Source organism: Pseudophryne corroboree, unplaced genomic scaffold (assembly GCF_028390025.1).
Source record: "Pseudophryne corroboree isolate aPseCor3 unplaced genomic scaffold, aPseCor3.hap2 scaffold_690, whole genome shotgun sequence".
In the NCBI taxonomy this organism is placed as follows: Eukaryota; Metazoa; Chordata; class Amphibia; order Anura; family Myobatrachidae; genus Pseudophryne; species Pseudophryne corroboree.
Window position 1 is genome coordinate 200,649 of NW_026970275.1, and position 13,927 is coordinate 214,575.

General features: G+C 44.9%; 1 pseudogene; it reads left to right on the forward strand.

The window, feature by feature from the left end:
• The first annotated feature begins 10,524 nt into the window (after positions 1-10,524).
• Positions 10,525-13,562, forward strand: LOC135037949 (E3 ubiquitin-protein ligase TRIM39-like; annotated as a pseudogene).
• Positions 13,563-13,927: the final 365 nt, after the last annotated feature.

Below are 13,927 nucleotides of genomic sequence, written 5' to 3' on the forward strand. Positions count from 1 at the left end.
CCATTACTATAACACACAGTATACACAGACCCCTTCCCCATATTACACCCAGTACATTACATTATACCCCCCCATATTACCCACAGTGCCATATTACTATAACACACAGCATACACAGACCCCTTCCCCCATATTACACCCAGTACATTACATTATACCCCCCATATTACCCACAGTGCCATATTACTATAACACACAGCATACACAGAACCCTTCCCCCATATTACACCCACTACATTACATTATACCCCCATATTACCCACAGTGCCATATTACTATAACACACAGCATACACAGACCCCTTCCCCCATATTACACCCACTACATTACATTATACCCCCCCATATTACCCACAGTGCCATATTACTATAACACAGCAATACACAGACCCCTTCCCCCATATTACACCCACTACATTACATTATACCCCCCATATTACCCACAGTGCCATTACTATAACACACAGCATACACAGACTCCTTCCCCCATATTACACCCAGTACATTACATTATACCCCCCATATTACCCACAGTGCCATTACTATAACACACAGCATACACAGACCCCTTCCCCCACATATTACACCCAGTACATTAAATTATACCCCCCCATATTACCCACAGTGCCATTACTATAACACACAGCATACACAGACCCCTTCCCCCATATTACACCCAGTACATTACATTATACCCCCCCATATTACCCACAGTGCCATTACTATAACACACAGCATACACAGACCCCTTCCCCCATATTACACCCAGTACATTACGTTATACCCCCATATTACCCACAGTGCCATTACTATAACACACAGCATACACAGAACCCTTCCCCCATATTACACCCAGTACATTACATTATACCCCCCATATTACCCACAGTGCCATATTACTATAACACACAGCATACACAGACCCCTTCCCCCATATTACACCCACTACATTACATTATACCCCCCATATTACCACAGTGCCATATTACTATAACACACAGCATACACAGACCCCTTCCCCCATATTACACCCAGTACATTACATTATACCCCCCATATTACCCACAGTGCCATATTACTATAACACACAGCATACACAGACCCCTTCCCCCATATTACACCCAGTAAATTACATTATACCCCCATATTACCCACAGTGCCATATTACTATAACACACAGCATACACAGACCCCTTCCCCCATATTACACCCAGTACATTACATTATACCCCCCATATTACCCACAGTGCCATATTACTATAACACACAGCATACACAGACCCCTTCCCCCATATTACACCCAGTACATTACATTATACCCCCCCATATTACCCACAGTGCCATATTATATAACACACAGCATACACAGACCTCTTCCCCCATATTACACCCAGTACATTACATTATACCCCCCATATTACCCACAGTGCCATATTACTATAACACACAGCATACACAGACCCCTTCCCCCATATTACACCCAGTACATTACATTATACCCCCATATTACCCACAGTGCCATATTACTATAACACACAGCATACACAGACCCCTTCCCCCATATTACACCCACTACAATTACATTATACACCCCATATTACCCACAGTGCCATATTACTATAACACACAGCATACACAGACCCCTTCCCCCATATTACACCCACTACATTACATTATACCCCCCATATTACCCACAGTGCCATAATACTATAACACACAGCATACACAGACCCCTTCCCCCATATTACACCCAGTACATTACATTATACCCCCCATATTACCCACAGTGCCATATTACTATAACACACAGCATACACAGACCCCTTCCCCCATATTACACCCAGTACATTACATTATACCCCCCATATTACCCACAGTGCCATATTACTATAACACACAGCATACACAGACCCCCTTCCCCCATATTACACCCAGTACATTACATTATACCCCCCATATTACCCACAGTGCCATATTACTATAACACAGCATACACAGACCCCTTCCCCCATATTACACCCAGTACATTACATTATACCCCCCCATATTACCCACAGTGCCATTACTATAACACACAGCATACACAGACCCCTTCCCCCATATTACACCCAGTACATTACATTATACCCCCCATATTACCCACAGTGCCATTACTATAACACACAGTATACACAGACCCCTTCCCCCATATTACACCCAGTACATTACATTATACCCCCCATATTACCCACAGTGCCATATTACTATAACACACAGCATACACAGACCCCTTCCCCCATATTACACCCAGTACATTACATTATACCCCCCATATTACCCACAGTGCCATATTACTATAACACACAGCATACACAGAACCCTTCCCCCATATTACACCCACTACATTACATTATACCCCCATATTACCCACAGTGCCATATTACTATAACACACAGCATACACAGACCCCTTCCCCATATTACACCCACTACATTACATTATACCCCCCCATATTACCCACAGTGCCATAATACTATAACACACAGCATACACAGACCCCTTCCCCCATATTACACCCAGAACATTACATTATACCCCCCATATTACCCACAGTGCCATTACTATAACACACAGCATACACAGAACCCTTCCCCCATATTACACCCAGTACATTACATTATACCCCCCATATTACCCACAGTGCCATTACTATAACACACAGCATACACAGAACCCTTCCCCCATATTACACCCACTACATTACATTATACCCCCCATATTACCCACAGTGCCATTACTATAACACACAGCATACACAGACCCCTTCCCCCATATTACACCCAGTACATTACATTATACCCCCCCATATTACCCACAGTGCCATTACTATAACACACAGTATACACAGACCCCTTCCCCCATATTACACCCACTACATTACATTATACCCACATATTACCCACAGTGCCATATTACTATAACACACAGCATACACAGACCCCCTTCCCCCATATTACACCCAGTACATTACATTATACCCCCCATATTACCCACAGTGCCATATTACTATAACACACAGCATACACAGAACCCTTCCCCCATATTACACCCACTACATTACATTATACCCCCCATATTACCCACAGTGCCATTACTATAACACACAGCATACACAGACCCCTTCCCCCATATTACACCCAGTACATTACATTATACCCCCCATATTACCCACAGTGCCATTACTATAACACACAGCATACACAGACCCCTTCCCCCATATTACACCCAGTACATTACATTATACCCCCCCCCCATATTACCCACAGTGCCATTACTATAACACACAGCATACACAGACCCCTTCCCCCATATTACACCCAGTACATTACATTATACCCCCCATATTACCCACAGTGCCATTACTATAACACACAGCATACACAGAACCCTTCCCCCATATTACACCCAGTACATTACATTATACCCCCCATATTACCCACAGTGCCATATTACTATAACACACAGCATACACAGACCCCTTCCCCCATATTACACCCAGTACATTACATTATACCCCCATATTACCCACAGTGCCATATTACTATAACACACAGCATACACAGACCCCTTCCCCCATATTACACCCAGTACATTACATTATACCCCCCATATTACCCACAGTGCCATATTACTATAACACACAGCATACACAGACCCCTTCCCCCATATTACACCCAGTACATTACATTATACCCCCCATATTACCCACAGTGCCATATTATATAACACACAGCATACACAGACCCCTTCCCCCATATTACACCCAGTACATTACATTATATACCCCCCATATTACCCACAGTGCCATATTACTATAACACACAGCATACACAGACCCCTTCCCCCATATTACACCCAGTACATTACATTATACCCCCCATATTACCCACAGTGCCATATTATATAACACACAGCATACACAGACCCCTTCCCCCATATTACACCCCAGTACATTACATTATACCCCCCATATTACCCACAGTGCCATATTACTATAACACACAGCATACACAGACCCCTTCCCCCATATTACACCCAGTACATTACATTATACCCCCATATTACCCACAGTGCCATATTACTATAACACACAGCATACACAGACCCCTTCCCCCATATTATACCCACTACATTACATTATACACCCCCATATTACCCACAGTGCCATATTACTATAACACACAGCATACACAGACCCCTTCCCCCATATTACACCCACTACATTACATTATACCCCCCATATTACCCACAGTGCCATATTACTATAACACACAGCATACACAGACCCCTGCCCCCATATTACACCCAGTACATTACATTATACCCCCCATATTACCCACAGTGCATATTACTATAACACACAGCATACACAGACCCCTTCCCCCATATTACACCCACTACATTACATTATACCCCCCCATATTACCCACAGTGCCATATTACTATAACACACAGCATACACAGACCCCTTCCCCCATATTACACCCAGTACATTACATTATACCCCCCATATTACCCACAGTGCCATATTACTATAACACACAGCATACACAGACCCCTTCCCCCATATTACACCCAGTACATTACATTATACCCCCCCATATTACCCACAGTGCCATATTACTATAACACACAGCATACACAGACCCCTTCCCCCATATTACACCCAGTACATTACATTATACCCCCCATATTACCCACAGTGCCATTACTATAACACACAGCATACACAGACCCCTTCCCCCATATTACACCCACTACATTACATTATACCCCCCATATTACCCACAGTGCCATATTACTATAACACACAGCATACACAGACCCCTTCCCCCATATTACACCCAGTACATTACATTATACCCCCCATATTACCCACAGTGCCATATTACTATAACACACAGCATACACAGACCCCTTCCCCCATATTACACCCAGTACATTACATTATACCCCCCATATTACCCACAGTGCCATATTACTATAACACACAGCATACACAGACCCCTTCCCCCATATTACACCCTGTACATTACATTATACCCCCCATATTACCCACAGTGCCATATTACTATAACACACAGCATACACAGACCCCTTCCCCCATATTACACCCAGTACATTACATTATACCCCCCATATTACCCACAGTGCCATATTACTATAACACACAGCATACACAGACCCCTTCCCCCATATTACACCCACTACATTACATTATACCCCCCATATTACCCACAGTGCCATTACTATAACACACAGCATACACAGACCCCTTCCCCCATATTACACCCACTACATTACATTATACCCCCCATATTACCCACAGTGCCATTACTATAACACACAGCATACACAGAACCCTTCCCCCATATTACACCCAGTACATTACATTATACCCCCCATATTACCCACAGTGCCATATTACTATAACACACAGCATACACAGACCCCCTTCCCCCATATTACACCCAGTACATTACATTATACCCCCCATATTACCCACAGTGCCATATTACTATAACACAGCATACACAGACCCCTTCCCCCATATTACACCCAGTACATTACATTATACCCCCCATATTAACCCACAGTGCCATTACTATAACACACAGCATACACAGACCCCTTCCCCCATATTACACCCAGTACATTACATTATACCCCATATTACCCACAGTGCCATTACTATAACACACAGCATACACAGACCCCTTCCCCCATATTACACCCAGTACATTACATTATACCCCCCATATTACCCACAGTGCCATATTACTATAACACACAGCATACACAGACCCCTTCCCCCATATTACACCCAGTACATTACATTATACCCCCCCATATTACCCACAGTGCCATATTATATAACACACAGCATACACAGACCCTCTTCCCCCATATTACACCCAGTACTTTACATTATACCCCCATATTACCCACAGTGCCATATTACTATAACACACAGCATACACAGACCCCTTCCCCCATATTACACCCAGTACATTACGTTATACCCCCATATTACCCACAGTGCCATATTACTATAACACACAGCATACACAGACCCCTTCCCCCATATTACACCCAGTACATTACGTTATACCCCCATATTACCCACAGTGCCATTACTATAACACACAGTATACACAGACCCCTTCCCCCATATTACACCCAGTACATTACATTATACCCCCCATATTACCCACAGTGCCATATTACTATAACACACAGCATACACAGACCCCTTCCCCCATATTACACCCAGTACATTACATTGTACCCCCCATATTACCCACAGTGCCATATTACTATAACACACAGCATACACAGACCCCTTCCCCCAAATTACACCCACTACATTACATTATACCCCCCATATTACCCACAGTGCCATTACTATAACACACAGCATACACAGACCCCTTCCCCCATATTACACCCACTACATTACATTATACCCCCCATATTACCCACAGTGCCATATTACTATAACACACAGCATACACAGACCCCTTCCCCCATATTACACCCAGTACATTACATTATACCCCCCCATATTACCCACAGAGCCATATTACTATAACACACAGCATACACAGACCCCTCCCCCATATTACCCACAAGTGCCATATTACTATAACACACAGCATACACAGACCCCTTCCCCCATATTACACCCACTACATTACATTATACCCCCATATTACCCACAGTGCCATTACTATAACACACAGCATACACAGACCCCTTCCCCCATATTACACCCAGTACATTACGTTATACCCCCATATTACCCACAGTGCCATATTACTATAACACACAGCATACACAGACCCCTTCCCCCATATTACACCCACTACATTACAGTATACCCCCCATATTACCCACAGTGCCATTACTATAACACACAGCATACACAGACCCCTTCCCCCATATTACACCCAGTACATTACATTATACCCCCCATATTACCCACAGTGCCATTACTATAACACACAGCATACACAGACCCCTTCCCCCATATTACACCCACTACATTACATTATACCCCCATATTACCCACAGTGCCATTACTATAACACACAGCATACACAGACCCCTTCCCCATATTACACCCAGTACATTACATTATACCCCCATATTACCCACAGTGCCATTACTATAACACAGCATACACAGACCCCTTCCCCCATATTACACCCAGTACATTACATTATACCCCCATATTACCCACAGTGCCATTAACTATAACACACAGCATACACAGACCCCTTCCCCCATATTACACCCAGTACATTACATTATACCCCCATATTACCCACAGTGCCATATTACTATAACACACAGCATACACAGACCCCTTCCCCCATATTACACCCACTACATTACATTATACCCCCCATATTACCCACAGTGCCATTACTATAACACAGCATACACAGACCCCTTCCCCCATATTACACCCACTACATTACATTATACCCCCATATTACCCACAGTGCCATTACTATAACACACAGCATACACAGACCCCTTCCCCCATATTACACCCAGTACATTACATTATACCCCCCATATTACCCACAGTGCCATTACTATAACACAGCATACACAGACCCCTTCCCCCATATTACACCCACTACATTACATTATACCCCCATATTACCCACAGTGCCATTACTATAACACACAGCATACACAGACCCCTTCCCCCATATTACACCCAGTACATTACATTATACCCCCCATATTACCCACAGTGCCATTACTATAACACAGCATACACAGACCCCTTCCCCCATATTACACCCAGTACATTACATTATACCCCCCATATTACCCACAGTGCCATATTACTATAACACACAGCATACACAGACCCCTTCCCCCATATTACACCCAGTACATTACATTATACCCCCCATATTACCCACAGTGCCATATTACTATAACACAGCATACACAGACCCCTTCCCCCATATTACACCCAGTACATTACATTATACCCCCCATATTACCCACAGTGCCATATTACTATAACACACAGCATACACAGACCCCTTCCCCCATATTACACCCAGCACATTACATTATACCCCCCATATTACCCACAGTGCCATATTACTATAACACACCGCATACACAGACCCCTTCCCCCATATTACACCCAGTACATTACATTATACCCCCCATATTACCCACAGTGCCATATTACTATAACACACAGCATACACAGACCCCTTCCCCCATATTACACCCACTACATTACATTATACCCCCCATATTACCCACAGTGCCATTACTATAACACACAGCATACACAGACCCCTTCCCCCATATTACACCCAGTACATTACATTATACCCCCCATATTACCCACAGTGCCATTACTATAACACACAGCATACACAGACCCCTTCCCCCATATTACACCCAGTACATTACATTATACCCCCCATATTACCCACAGTGCCATATTACTATAACACACAGCATACACAGACCCCTCCCCCATATTACACCCAGTACATTACATTATACCCCCCATATTACCCACAGTGCCATTACTATAACACACAGCATACACAGACCCCTTCCCCCATATTACACCCAGTACATTACATTATACCCCCCATATTACCCACAGTGCCATTACTATAACACACAGCATACACAGACCCCTTCCCCCATATTACACCCAGTACATTACATTATACCCCCCATATTACCCACAGTGCCATTACTATAACACACAGCATACACAGACCCCTTCCCCCATATTACACCCAGTACATTACATTATACCCCCCATATTACCCACAGTGCCATATTACTATAACACACAGCATACACAGACCCCTCCCCCATATTACACCCAGTACATTACATTATACCCCCCATATTACCCACAGTGCCATTACTATAACACACAGCATACACAGACCCCTTCCCCCATATTACACCCAGTACATTACATTATACCCCCCATATTACCCACAGTGCCATTACTATAACACACAGCATACACAGACCCCTTCCCCCATATTACACCCAGTACATTACATTATACCCCCATATTACCCACAATGCCATATTACTATAACACACAGCATACACAGACCCCTTCCCCCATATTACACCCAGTACATTACATTATACCCCCCATATTACCCACAGTGCCATATTATATAACACACAGCATACACAGACCCCTTCCCCCATATTACACCCACTACATTACATTATACCCCCCATATTACCCACAGTGCCATATTACTATAACACACAGCATACACAGACCCCTTCCCCCATATTACACCCAGTACATTACATTATACCCCCCATATTACCCACAGTGCCATATTATATAACACACAGCATACACAGACCCCTTCCCCCATATTACACCCAGTACCAGATTATATAACTTTATACACGGCATCCTCCTTTCTCATATTACACCCAGCCAGTTCCACATTACATTCCCCCCATTACATACAGCACTCACTTGGCTAGTGGACTGGAGGCCCCAGCTCCAGGACAGTGTGGGAAGGCAGCAGTGAGAGGCGAGGAGCAGACACAGAGGAGAGCTGCTGCTGCTGCTGGGCTGATACACGCAGCCTCTCTGAGTGTGGTGGGAGGGGCCAGCCACAGGGAAGCACACCCCTGATTGAGACGGCTTCTCAGTGTGCCGATGCTACATACACACAACACTGCGGTGGCCGGTCGTGAAGTCTCCCGTGCAGGCCCCGCCCCCTGGCTTCTCCGGACTTGGACTTGCGCATGCGCAGTACTGAAGTTCAGTAAAGATTCTTAAAATCCAGGGGACTGGCAAGGTATGCGGGGCAGCGGGAGGCTCATTTAAAAATGTATATTCTCTCTGTACTTGCGTGGGTTTGCTTCGGGTACTCCAGTTTCCTCCCACAATCCAAAAATATACTGGTAGGTTAATTAGCTCCCTACAAAATTAACCCTAGTGTGTATGTGTACCATACTTGCCTACCTGACCCTCTCCATGAGGGAGAAAATGCTCTGTTCCTGGACTTTCCTGGTAATGTATGATTGCCACATACCCTCCAACTGTACCTTTTTAATAGGTACAGTACCTTTTTTTCATGGTCTGTACCGATTTTTGGCTCTTCAAACTTCCATTGAAAGTATAGGAAAAGGGGCGTGGCCACGCCCCCTTTACCCGCGACCACGCCCCTTTTTCGGGTTTGTACCGATTTTTCAGTGTAAAATGTTGGAGGGTATGTTGCCATCACCTGTGGTGAAACACCTTCCTTATCAATTACCTAGCTCAGCACAGGTGATGGCAATCATACATTACCAGGAAAGTCCAGGAACAGAGCATTTTCTCCCTCATGGAGAGGGTCAGGTAGGCAAGTATGGATATAATGTGAGTGACAGCTCAGCCTCGCCCTGTGTGCGGAATGTCACCTCACTGGTATCTGTGTGTCAGAGACTTTCACTTTCATTTCTCTCTCCTGCTGCAGCGATGGCGTCTGCTGATCTGAGACAGGAGCTGGACTGTTCCATCTGCCTGAATATTTACACAGATCCTGTAACCCTGAGATGTGGCCACAACTTCTGCCGGGTCTGTATTGATCGTGTGCTGGATACACAGGAGGGGTGTGGAGTTTATACCTGTCCTGAATGCAGAACAGAGTGTCAGGAGCGTCCTGCATTGCAGAGGAACATAACGCTGTGTAACATAGTGGGGAGGTTCCTGTCTACTCGGCCAGATCAGGAGTAGACTGGGATCTTCTGCACTTACTGTATTCACTCTCCTGTACCTGCTGCTAAAGCCTGTCTGCACTGTGAGGCTCATCTGTGTGATAATCACCTGAGAGTACACAGCAAGTCACCAGAGCACGTCTTATGTGATCCCACCACTGCCCTGGGGAACAGGAAATGCTCCATCCATAAGAAGGTCCTGGAGTATTACTGCACTAAGGACGCTGCCTGTATCTGTGTGTCCTGCTGTCTGATCGGGGAACACAGAGGACATCAGATGGAGTCACTAAATGAGGCCTCTGAGAAGAAGAAGAAGAAGATGAGACATGTTCTGCAGAAACTGACCATAAAGAGAGCGGAGACTGAGAAGAGAGTGCAGAGACTGCAGGAGCGCAGGAGAAAAGATACAGTAAAAGCAGCTGGTATAACAGAGAGAGTCACTGCTCTGTTTAGAGACATCAGGAGACAGCTGGAAGACCTGGAGAAGAGAGTCCTGAGTGAGATCTCCAGACAGGAACAGCGCGTTTCACTCTCAGTCTCAGCTCTGATCCAGCAGCTGGAAATAAAGAAGGACGAGCTGTCCGGGAAGATGCGTCAGATTGAGGAGCTGTGTAACATGTCTGATCCAGTGACTATCTTACAGGAACCAGACACCGGTGACGTGTGTGATACTGAGGACACAGAGAGACGTGATACCCAGGTCCGTGGTGCAGGAGATCTGGATGTGGGTCTCATCTCAGGGAAATTACATATATTATCTGATATAATAGCAGGGATAAATACAGGGATCTATGTGCCGGAACCTACAGATCTATTACTGGATGTAGCCACAGCTGGTAATGATATACAGATATCAGGTGACAGGAAAACTGCATCCAGGTCAGATACACACCAGAACCGCCCAGTAACACCAGAGAGATTTCAGTCTGATCAGGTAATAAGCACCAGGGGTTTCTCCTCAAGGCGACATTACTGGGAGGTGGATGTCAGTAAGTCAGTGAGATGGAGGGTTGGGATGTGTTACCCCAGTATAGACAGGAGAGGAGATCAGTCATACATTGGAGGTAATAACAAGTCCTGGTGTCTGTATAGGTGTGAGGTGATGTGGTACAATGAGTATAGAAAGTTCTCAGTGCTACATGACAATAAAGAGATCCAGTTAGATAACAAGATCCGCTGTGATAGAGTGAGGGTATATCTGGATTATGGGGCAGGAAAGTTGTCATTTTATTCTCTGTGTGACCCCATCAGACACTTACACACCTACACTGCCGCCTTCACTGAGCCCCTCCATGCTGCATTATGTGTAGAAAACGGGTGTATAACTATATCGGGGGCAGTCAGGAGCTGGGAGAGATGATAAGAAATCTGCCCAGAGACTGGTGACATCACAGGGGGAGGGGTTATGACTGATGAAACACTTAGCCAATAGAGCGATGGTGATTTATGTCTGTCTCACTAATGCTGGGTACTAGTCATGGGCAGACAGATACAGTGAAGTGAGTTGAGACACATGACTCAGTGGAGTGTCTGGAGACAGTGTCTCGGTACATGGCTCTGTGTAATGCAGTGCAGACTGTGCACCTGCAGGGAGAGCAGAGATGGGTGGCAGTGCTGGGACTGGTGGAGGGAGTGACTCAGACAGTCTTTAGGTCGACCCTGTCTATGTCGACAGTCATTAGGTCGACCACTGAAGGTCGACAGTGAGTAGGTTGACACTGACTGAAGGTCGACACATGAGGTCAATGTGGGTGAGGTTGACACACAAAAGGTTGACAGTTTTTTGGGGGGGTTTCAGGACCTTTTCATACCACCTCTATCCAAGTGGGCATAAGGTTGGTTATAAACCTTGTGGCGAGCATTGCGGGCCACCGTGCCCAAAGCATGTCGATCGAACGCGTTTCAACTGTCTGAGGGTCCAGACGGAAATTCGGGTCAAGGAATCCTCCCCCCTCCCCCTCAAAAAACAACAACTGTGTTGACCTAATGACCATGTCAACCTTGCATACCTGTCGACCTTCAGTCAGTGTCTACCTACTCACTGACGACCTTCAGTGGTCGACCTATATGCAATGATTCGCACCCGACACAGACATCAGGGAGTGCGTCATCTATTCAGCTGCACTGGATGAAGCAATTAATCTGATCCATCTCCACTGAGTCAGCATCAGTGTCACAGGCAGTCAGTGCTCAGACCTCTGGTAATGATATCTGCTATTCAGCTGCACTGGATGAATCATTGATGAATCTAATGAGTCTCCACTGTCACGAAATTACCCCATTTATTTTATTGAAATATAATATAGGTTACGTTTTAAAATATTGTAATCATGTGAAATGAAATACTTACTCTATCTAAAAGAGTGCTCCAAACAGCAATCTATTGTCTCTGTTGGTTTTTCCCAACAAAACATTTATAAGCATATTTCATTACTGCTTAGATGTGTCGCTGTTATATTCCTATGGTAAGGACCCCCCCCTTCATTACCCTACACCCACCCTGATGTGTCACTTACCAGCCACACAATACCCCGGCTACCACAAATCATCATGGCTGCCATGTGGCGACTCCCAGTGTCCTGGTGGGAAATCACCTCTGACCCCAACAATAGAGTGTGACACATCATGAGGTGTAACCTATCACAGTCAGCGTATGTTCCCTCCTTACCCTGTGTTGTGTCATTCTGGTTGTGCGACGAGTACTGTGCTGCTGTGTGTTACTGCTGTATTGTGTACTACATACAACGATGCATCAATAAATGTCTCATTCTCTCTTTATATTTATTTCTCAGTGTCCTGGGAGGTACAGAAATGTGTGAGTGTGTGGTGGGGAGTGTAACATGTGCAGACAGTCACATTATATAACACACAATGACACACTGACATACATCAGCCATGTAACTATGCATCTAGTACAGTAAGGAGTGTGGACATCTCCTATATATACAGATCTCCTCTATATGTCTCTCTCTCATATTAATCTGTCTCATATCTGTGTATAGTAGCAGACTAGCTGGGTCATGTGGTTCTTATTTGGCATTCTCAGGGATGTGTATACAGCATGTGACACATGAGCACGATGGTGACATCCGGCTACATGCGGCTGGGCCTACGTACATCTCTATCAGGCCCTATAGTATAAC